The sequence below is a fragment of the Bombina bombina genome, chromosome 8 (genome assembly GCF_027579735.1).
Source record: "Bombina bombina isolate aBomBom1 chromosome 8, aBomBom1.pri, whole genome shotgun sequence".
Classification (NCBI taxonomy): domain Eukaryota; kingdom Metazoa; phylum Chordata; class Amphibia; order Anura; family Bombinatoridae; genus Bombina; species Bombina bombina.
In genome coordinates this window covers 160,917,195-160,927,488 of record NC_069506.1, presented here as the reverse complement: position 1 = coordinate 160,927,488, position 10,294 = coordinate 160,917,195, and the positions used below count along the sequence as shown (strand labels likewise).

At 34.3% G+C, this 10,294-nt stretch overlaps 1 protein-coding gene across 1 annotated transcript in view; it reads left to right on the top strand.

Moving 5' to 3' along the window:
- Positions 1–3,855: 3,855 nt before the first annotated feature.
- TMEM143 (transmembrane protein 143) overlaps positions 3,856–10,294 on the top strand; it is a 134,818-nt gene continuing 128,379 nt past the window's right edge. The window contains exon 1 of the mRNA XM_053690669.1: positions 3,856–3,955. The gene's annotated coding sequence lies outside the window, so the exon portion shown is untranslated. The remainder of the gene's footprint in view (positions 3,956–10,294) is intronic.

Genomic DNA, 10,294 nt, shown 5'->3' with positions numbered 1-10,294 from the left:
GGCTAATTCAATAAAAGCCGTTCTCTAGAGTTTATGAGTAAAAATCTCACTCACACTCACGGTGTAGTATGTTAGGGAATAGAAGTTAATCTGACTTCAATCCTGAACAGAATTGAAGGTTTTTAGTGTAAAGAGTGAGGAGCTCCCTAAAAGAGCGTCTCACTATCTTGACGGTTAGCTCCGCCCCCCCAACAATTTATTTTTATTCTTCTGAACTGACTAAATGGAAAGTTTCTTTTCCAACTATGATAATGGTTGTTTGTATAGTCTAGATAGCTGTTGCTATCAACATTTTTAAAGAATGTCTTAGATTTAATATAGCCTTAGTCTGACCATCTTAGTTGTAGGTCGAGGAACTCGATCTGATCTTGGTCAGTTTTATGGGTAAATTGAAGACCTAAGTGATTTTGATTTAGATGGCTGATAAATGAATCTATGGAGGATGATTCTCCACCCCAAATAAAGATTAAAGTGAAGGTTAACTTTGATCAGTTCTAATGAAATTTTGTGTTTATCGCAAAAAATAAATGGCAGTTTCATTCATCAATACTTTTACTTCTACATCGTTCCTTAGATATATCAATTCTTTCTTTGTAATTTTTGCTATCAGTAAATCAACCTCGGTTTTTTTTTTTTTTTTTTAAAGTCTGATCACGTTTTTTCGCTAGTCAATTGACATTTTGGCCGTTAGGCAGCCATCAATTGACGTCAGCAGTTACTGTGACAATATGCGCATGCGCCAGTATTCTCTGTTTACATCGGCAAAGCGAGCGCGGCCCCGTTTCGCGCATGTGCACTGAAAATATTATTTAAGCATTGTTAGGTAACAGCAGTTCCACGACAAGCTGTAATAGTATACAATCGGCTATACAATCGGCTTCTTTAATGGCATTAAATTATTTACCCCACGCTAGATCTTGTTACTTCATTTGTGCAAGAAACGTCACACTATATTGCTCTAACTTAACCTACACTTTAAATAATCTATATAATGGCCATAGAACACCAGATTTGCCCTGCAGGGGGAAGAATAGATGTAACCCCCATATAAATGTTAGCATAACTGGGGGCAAATCTGGTGCCCAAGGCCATACCCACTTTTCCAACTGTCTGTAGGAACAATCCAGGGAGACCAAACTCAGACAGCTGGTGTCTGTAACATGCAGCCTGCTTTATTTGCACAAATCAACCGTGCAAATTGAAATGTGAGTATCCATTTCACTACTTTCCTGGAATTACTCTGTTGTTTGTTTTACCTGCACTAGGAGAAGCTTTGTGTCCTTTATGTTTTAAAAGGCTACCATATCCTGAACCTATTCCATCGCCATCTGAAGGAGAATATTGCCCCTATCAGTCAGCTGGAGACTGCAAAGCCCAGCCTGCACATATTGCATTTTATTTAGTGCATACAGCCTTGTGAGTAACCACTTGTCAGAAACTTTGATTTTATTAGAAATTTATCTTGGATAAACTGCACCATGAGGCGCTCTTCTTTATATCTTTTTTATATTAAACACTTTGAGATGGTAATATATCATGATAAATCATATATACAGTATATATTAAAGTCTGCAATATACAGTACTTTGATTATTTATTTTGTCCCCTTTTCCTATAATTCCTTTCTGAAATTAGCTTTTCAGTTCAGGTTAGAAAGAAAAAATTGCAGAATAATGTTATATTCCACACAGCCAATGGCTGCACACTCTAGTGACGTATTTATAACTGTCTCAAATTGGCCACAGCAGAGAAGGTAGCCTAAGTTACAAATGGCAGCTCCCATTGTTTTATAGAAACTAAAACTTTACACTTATTTTGTCAATATTTAAGCAACTAATGAAACTTTACAAAATACATCTACGTAATTCTCAGACTAATCGTTTCTTTGAATACATCATTCTATCTAGCATTTATTTTGTGTTTAATGTCCTTTTAAAGGTATAACAAATCACAGTAGGCACACACGTACACAAAGGGCTCCGGTCTTAAAGGGACAGATCACAGCATGTGCATTTGCGTGTTTGTGCACGTACTGTGATCTGTCCCTTAAAGACTGGCGCACATTGTGTGCATCTACTGTGATTTATACCTTTAAGACTGTGTGCAAGTACTGTGATTTGTCACTTTAAGACTGGCGCACATCGTGTGCATGTATGCTACTGAGATTTGTACCTTTAAAGTAAATGAAAAATCTCAACTTTTTTTAATCAGATCCAGAATGTTAGTGATATTTCAGATGGACTTTAATTGATCGCTTCTAAAAAAATGCGCTGTAACTTACTTTTTAATCCTGCAGCGTTATTCTAATACCGTACGCTCCCACCACTCACTTCAAAAGTATACGTTTTCCAGCGCTCTAGCTACATAAAAGTGCCATATAGATAGAGCGATGATTGGAGAACACTTAAAACCTTAGTTCACTAAAAATATTATTTTTGAAGTTAGCGATGGGAGTGCTATGTATTAAATTGGCATGGCTAAAATAAAAAGTAAGTTAAAGCGCATCTTTATTAGAAATGATCAATTAAAGTCCATCTAAAATATCACTAACATTCAGGATCTGATTATTAAAAGTGGAAAGTTTAACATCACTTTAAGACTGTGTGCACTTACTGTGATCTGTCCCTTTAATACTGGCACACATTGTGTGCATGTGTGCCTACTGTGGTTTGTACATCTAAGACTATATGCAGAATGCAGATGTGTGTGTACATACTGTGAGCTGTCCCATTAAAGGTTAAACCCCAAATCTTTCTTTCATGATTCAGATAGGTTATACATTTTACAACTTATCTTGTCAATATGGCTTCTTTCTCTTGGTATCTTTATTGAAGAAGCAGCAATACACTCTTGGTAACTTGCTGAACACAAAAAAATGGGCATGCAAGTTCCGCCACCAAACAGCAGCTAGTTCCAAGCTCCTGAGCCTATCTAGATATGCTTTTAAGCAAAGGATACCAAGAGCATGAAGCAAATAGAGAATAGAAGTAAATTGAAAAGTTATTTAAAATTGTATACTCTATCTGAATCATGAAAGAAATTTTTTGGTTTCTATGTCCCTTTAAGACTATTAACATGCTCCTCTGATCTATCTGTGATGAGTATTTTCTCACTCCTCAGTAGTAGATTTTGTGCCAGCAAAGGGTATGTTGCATTGTCAGTGTTAAACATAAAGCTACAAATGTATAAAAGTAAGTAGGCTGAGGGTTTGAAACATTGTACCAATGTTTATAAACAGAGCTGAAGCATGCCTGTTGAAAGTCTATGGCATTGGGGGTGGAAGGAATTTTAGACCCCAAAATATACCCCGCCCCTTTTGGTCCATGGACACATGAACAGTACAGTATTGTTGGTAGCCCCCGTAAGAACCCCCATACAAATATTTGACTTTAAATTATGTTGTATGGTTGAGACAATTATGTAGAATGCTAAAATAAGATTTTACTCAGAAATGAAAGGTACTTATGTGTATTTTAATCTGGGCTGGAATGTCCCTTAAATATTAAATCAATATTAAAACCATGTATAGTGACTAAGTGCACACAAAGCCTAAGTGGAAATTTGAAAGGGAAGAGGTTGGTAAAATAGAAAACGTATTTTTAACAGACTCAAATTGGTCAATATATTTGTTTTTTCGTCTTGTGCAGAACCGATTTTAAACAAAAATATGTATCTTCGAGACAGGATAGAAATATTTTTATTTAACTTAAAAATTATTATGATCTCTTAAATCCCATTTCAATCACGCTTTTTGAATTCTCTAACAATTTTAGATCAACTTCCACATAAAAAAAGCAACATAATTAAAATAGTGAAAATAATACACTGCATAATTTTATAAGCTGATCCCGTGGTTCCTGTAGTCAAAGCTGGTCGTGACGTATTTCTAAAGGGACGATACACGGATTTTACTACGCATGCGCACAATTTCAATGTCAGCCGTGTGCTCCCAGAGGTTAGAGTTTGTTGTATTTTTTTTGTGACTGGTGACGTAAGAGTTGTGGTTGAATGACCCCTTTACCACACACGGCAAGTGATAAATAAATAGCAGTGCTTTGTGTCTGATGTGCATGATAAAATGAGCGGCAAAGCTTCATTTACTGTTACTGTGGGAGACAAAACCTTCTTTTAGCGTTTCCTGAATTATTTGCTTGTTACATTTGTATTGATATATCGGATTTGTCTTTGTTCATTTTGTATTTTTTTTTCCTTTCAAATGTGCCAATAAAATGTTATAAAATAAAATACATTGGAGACAAACAGTATATAGGATTTATTCCTATAAATTATGATGCGACGGGAGTTCAGTCTGCTATTGTAGATACATTTTGCAGGTTTGTTTATATAAATAATACATGTTTATGTGAAGTGTAGTATGTAATTGAAAAGAACACATTTAAAATGTACATGACATGTCCCTTAAAAGGACCGTAAACACTCTAAAATGTAATATACAATGCTTAAACCATGAAACCACTTTCCATTGTATTTTCATTCATTATTTTGCCTCCTTTTTTGTAATATAAGCCTGAAAATGGGAATTTCTAGTGCTGAAAACTGATAGAGCACGTAAGGTTTGCAAACCTAACTTTGCCACATCTCTATCTAATTTGCAGTTTATATTTTTGATGAAGCCAAATAATTGTGTTTTTGTTTTTACAAAGACAGTAGACAACCTTATCTCCTGAATAAAGTTCAGTTTGGATTTTCCCAATAAGAAACTGGTGGGGGGAGATTGACAATTGTAGCAAACAAAGGGTTAATATATTCTAATAACATGATGATATGTTTATCTATTGTAAGACTGCAGAAAAATGTAATAATTATGAAGTGGTTACTGTCTCTTTAAAGAAACATTAAACTTCTGAGCACAACTATAATAGTATGGTTACTACTCACCATGTTATGTTTTTTTTCTTCTGTGCCTTCAGCACTATTCAAACCCAGCATTTCAAGCAGGCTGTCCAGTAAAATCTACTCAAAAATATTGGCCACTTAAAAATGTCGTTTTTTTTTTTTTATAAAGTCACTTGAACGCTTGTCAAAATTTAAAGGCCTTATATGTCACTATGCCTTACAAATGTGGTCCTGAAAGAAATGACACTGCTCAAGTCCTGCCCTGCTGTTAAGGAGATTACAAAAATGAAATCACTGTGTTACTGGCATTCTTTGAATGTGTTAAGATGCTTTTCTATGTGTGTTTCATTGAGATTCTGGGGTAAAATCTCTGCTCTGTGCTTTTTTTTCTATAAACCCCTTCACTACCAGGATTTTCGGAGAAAACTTGACCAAAATACTGGAGATGTTTTAGCATTTTTGCTATCACTACATTTAAACAGAATTAGAGATGTGGTTTTTGTTGTTTTATTTACCTGTGAAAACTATATATATATTTATGTAGACAACCCAAGGTATTGACCTAGGCCCATTTTGATATATTTCATGCCACTATTTCATGCCACTAATTTCACTGCCAAATGTGATAAAATAAAAAAAATACATTTTTCACAAACTTTGGGTTTCTCACTGAAATTATTCACATACTGCTTGTGCAATCATGGCACAAATGGTTGTAAAAGCTTCTCTGAGATCCCCTTTATTCAGAAATAGCAGACATATATGGCTTTGTCATTGCTTTTTGGTAATTATATGGCCTCTAATTGCAGCTGCACACCATAATGTCTATTATTCCCCGCAGTGAAGGAGTTAAAGGTGTACTGAACCCAATTTTTTTCTTTCGTGATTCAGATAGAGCATATCATTTTAAGCAAATTTCCAATTCACTCCTCTTTTCAATTTTTCTTTGTTCTCTTGGTATCTTTATTTGAAAAAGCAGGAATGTAAGCTTAAGAGAGGCCCCATTTTTGGTTCAGCATCTGGGTAGCGCTTGCTGACTGGAGCAAAAAAAAAAAAAAACGTTTTATAGGTACTGACAGACAGCTGCAAATACCAATAAAATGAATTTTGTTTTATTTTTTGTCTGTATCTGTACTCCTGTGTTTGTATTACTGGCTGTCAAATAGTTCAAATCATTTTTGTGTTGCTGACACCCAGGGAGATGTCTCTACTCAAATAAGAATAATATATATGGTTGGGTCAAGAGTGGGCCTAAGGTGGAGCTTTGAGGAGGGGTCCCTCCTACCCCTCATGCTAAGTCATGTACAGGTAAAACGCCTGCTGTTGGTTGGTCAATCTTTGCATCTTCATACTGTGCACCACTATATTGAAGCTTAGGAATTCTTGCAGTCTGTGGCAGAAGTGGTAACGTGTTCCCTAATCAGTGACGTTGCCAGCTTTTTGACAGCTGTATTGTGCAGTTTGGGTTAGTGTGCATGATACAGAGGCTAAACTTTACATTTTTAAAGTGGCTGCATTACTCTATATATTATTTATGTAGCTGTTTTCATGTAAGTTATGTACTTTTAAAATGTGTATAAAAATGGCAAAAATGTAAACCTCTGGCTTTTTATTGTGTGCTAACCCAAAGTAGACGATACAGCTGCATAAAAGCCTACAACATCACTAATCTGTGAATGTTCACCACTTTTGTCACAGGGTGCAAGAATACATGAGTACCAAGATGATAGGGCCCAGTATGAGATTGTCCCATGTAATGCTTTTATATAGAGAGAGTGCACTTTTCTAAGTAACATATCAACTAAAATGATTATCTTAATTTCTGTCAGATTTTTAAAAATAAATATTTGTCCAGCTCTAGATCACATATGTCTTTATGCTAATGTTCATTTTGAGTCTATTAGATACCAAGAGTTATCAGTATTATCTGAGAAATAAAAATAAATATTTATAATCCAAACCCAAAATTTCAATAATTTCATTTTCAATATTAATATGCATTAGAGACCAAACTCATCATAGCATTAATCCTCATATAAGCACTGCATGACAAAAGTACTGTTTTAAATACATTGTTATGTTGGAAAAATGTACAAGGTGTTTCAGTTCAACAGCAGTTAAAAGGTACACCTCTTGACAGAATCCATTTTTTCTGGTCTGTTTTTCTATGGCCAGATAGACGTGAAAAGAGCTTGTGTTCTGATCTAACCAATTGCTGTGGTATCTTGCAAGTATAACATAGGTTTTCCAGTTTCTCTGAAGAGAACAGAACAAGCATACTTTTTAGAAGTATTTTTCAGCAATAGCAGAAATAATGAATGTATGTTGCAATGATTTATTTTGCTTTATTAAAGTGATGGTAAATTTTAGTAAATCTAATGCCATATATGTAATCTTTGCCATTAAAAAAGTTTGTGTACTTTTTTTATCGATCCATAAAAAGGGTTAAATCTGTGTCTATAGTAATGCTTCTATTACAATGTTATGTCGACCCACAATTCCAATAAACATCCAATCAGTGTGTGTGTCATATGACACTCTTGAAGTCCAGCCCTTTGGAAGCCTATGTAGAGAGTGGCTGGGACTGCTCTCTATGTCACAGCCCAGCCAAAAGAGGAGGCCGGAGGCACAGCAGATACCAAGTAGGATTATAAATCTTGTATAAATCTTGTATTCTAAAATATATATACACTTTTTAAAAAATAAATATGCGGTTTTGCTTGTACACTAATATGTTTACAGTAAAGGCAAAAAATAATGTTACATAATTCTGCAGATATTGCAGAATTATGTAACCTTATCTTAGTGACAGGTTTAAAAATCTAAAGATTTTAGAGATTTCACCCCTTAAAGTTGAACTTACCTGGTTTTCTCTACAGGATCTTCTGATAGTGTCTTCTTTTTCAAAAGCGCTTCGCTGTATTGTACTGAATGTAGCGTGCTCCCGGTCTGGTAGCGGGAGCGAGTTACATTCAGTTCAATAGTGCGACCGGGGGCGCAGTGATTAGACAGCGCTTTTGAAAAAGAAGACACAACCAGAAGATCCTGGAGAGGAGACCAGGTAAGTTCAACTTAAAGGGGTAAAATATCTAAAATCTTTAGATTATTAAACCTGTCGCTAAGATAATGTTACATAATTCTGCACTATGGCTCAATTTATCATTCATTCTTGAAATATGACTTTCAGTTCTCCGCAGCTCGCCTTTGAAGAGGCGCACATGTGCGCCCATATTTATCATTAAAACGGTAGTATTTTAGCGCCAATTTCCAAAGGCGAGATGTGGCGGATTAATGATTAATCTCTCCATTAGTATTATATATGCGCCTTATTTATCATTAGAAATACTCCCAAATAGACTTAATTTTTGTATAGAACCTAACTTTTTTTTTCTAATTGAAATCTAACTTGTTTAAACCACCCTTAACTGTGTATTTCATTATTTAAATACAAACCTAATTTATATTTAATGTGATAAAATAAATATATCATTATTTTATTTTTAAATTATGACAAAACATGTAACTGAATACATGTAATTTAATCAATAAATGCATTTTTTGGTTTTAGTCATGTGTAAGAAAGCTTTATATTTTTTTTACACATGCTACAATTATAATAACAAAAACTGATGTTTTAAACAATAACACCTTTATCTCCTTCCACACCCCCTGCAGTACTTATGACTCCTATAGATATGCAAAAATGTCAGTGGTGACCCAAAATATGTTAGTAACTATGGATAATGTATCATATCTCTACTTGATATAATTTATTGTTAGCTTTAGACTGATAATATTGTTTTCATTTACAAATAGAAATTAATAGGACACCACATTTTATTTTCAAATAATATATTTATTTATTATTAACATAAAATAAAAAAAGGTATCTTCACGTTTATTGATTTAAAAATATATTATCAAAAGAAAATTGATATCATTGATTCATATTTCATTGCTATAGCTGCCAAAATTAAGAAATATTCCATCTTCTCTCGTGAAAAAAGTGGAGTAAATTCAATGTTCTCCACAGTGGTTTTGGAGAACTTTCTTGGTCGTATTTATAGGAGAATTTTAGGTTCTCCTAAGGTGCAAAATAATGATAAATCTGAATTTCGGTGATTAGTAAGGCGTATTTGTAAAAATACGACCAAAAAAGAGCTTTTTGTGCTTTGGCACACATGTGCGCCTAGGCGAGAGAGAATAGAGTGGGAGAATTTTGCGGTCGTATTTGCTTATTTTTAGGCATATTTTGCTTTGATAAATAAGAGAACAATTCCGATAGCGTATTTATAGGCGTAAATGTGGGAGAATTACAATGGTAAATGGAGCCCAATGTGCAGAATTATGTAACATTATTTTTTGCATTTACTGTCCCTTTAAAGTCTGAAATTTACCAACATGTTAAACAGTTTTGCAGTGATATTAAATTCTGAGTTTATTATCCATTTAATCAGCTGTTTTGGTTAAATTGTGTTTTCCTTTAACATTATGGGTATCAGTTGGCTTTTAAGTTTTTATTTGTTATGGTCACATGTTCCTAACATTTGCGATTTATTATATATAATACATTATTTTGTGCCCCTACCTATACAAACAAAAACTTTATAGTAATTATGTAGTTAAAGGGACACTGAACCCAAATTTTTTCTTTTGTGATTCAGATAAGAGCATGCAATTTTAAGCAACTTTCTAAATTACTCCTATTATCAATTTTTCTTCGTTCTCTTGCTATCTTTATTTAAAAAAGAAGGCATCTAAGCTAAGGAGCCAGCCAATTGTTGTTTCAGAACCCTGTAGAGCACTTGTTTATTGGGGCTGTCCAATCAGCAAGGACAACCCAGGTTGTTCACAAAAAATGGGCCGGCATCTAAACTTGCTTTTCAAATGAAGATTCCAAGAGAATGAAGAAAATTTGAAAGTAGGAGTAACTTAGAAAGTTGCTTAAAATGGCATGCTTTATATAAATCACAAAAGAAAAAAATTGGGTACAGTGTCCCTTTAAAGGGACAGTCAACACCAGAATTTTTGTTGTTTAAAAAGATAGATAATCCCTTTATTACCCATTCCCCAGTTTTGCATAACCAACACAGTTATATTAATACACTTTTTACTGCTGTGACTATCTTGTATCTAAGCATCTTCTGACCGCCCCTAATCACATGACTTTTAGTTATTATCTATTGACTTGCAGTTTAGCCAATTAGTGCAGTGTCTGCCACAACTCACGGGCGTGATCACAATGCTATCTATATGGTTTACCTGAACTACTCTCCCCTGCTGTGAAAAGCAAATACAAAAGCATGTGATTAGAGGCGGCCTTCAAGGGCTTAGAAATTATCATATGAGCCTTTCTAGGTTTGCTCTCAACTAGAATACCAAGAGAACAAAGCAAAATTGGTGATAAAAGTAAATTGGAAAGTTGTTTAAAATTACA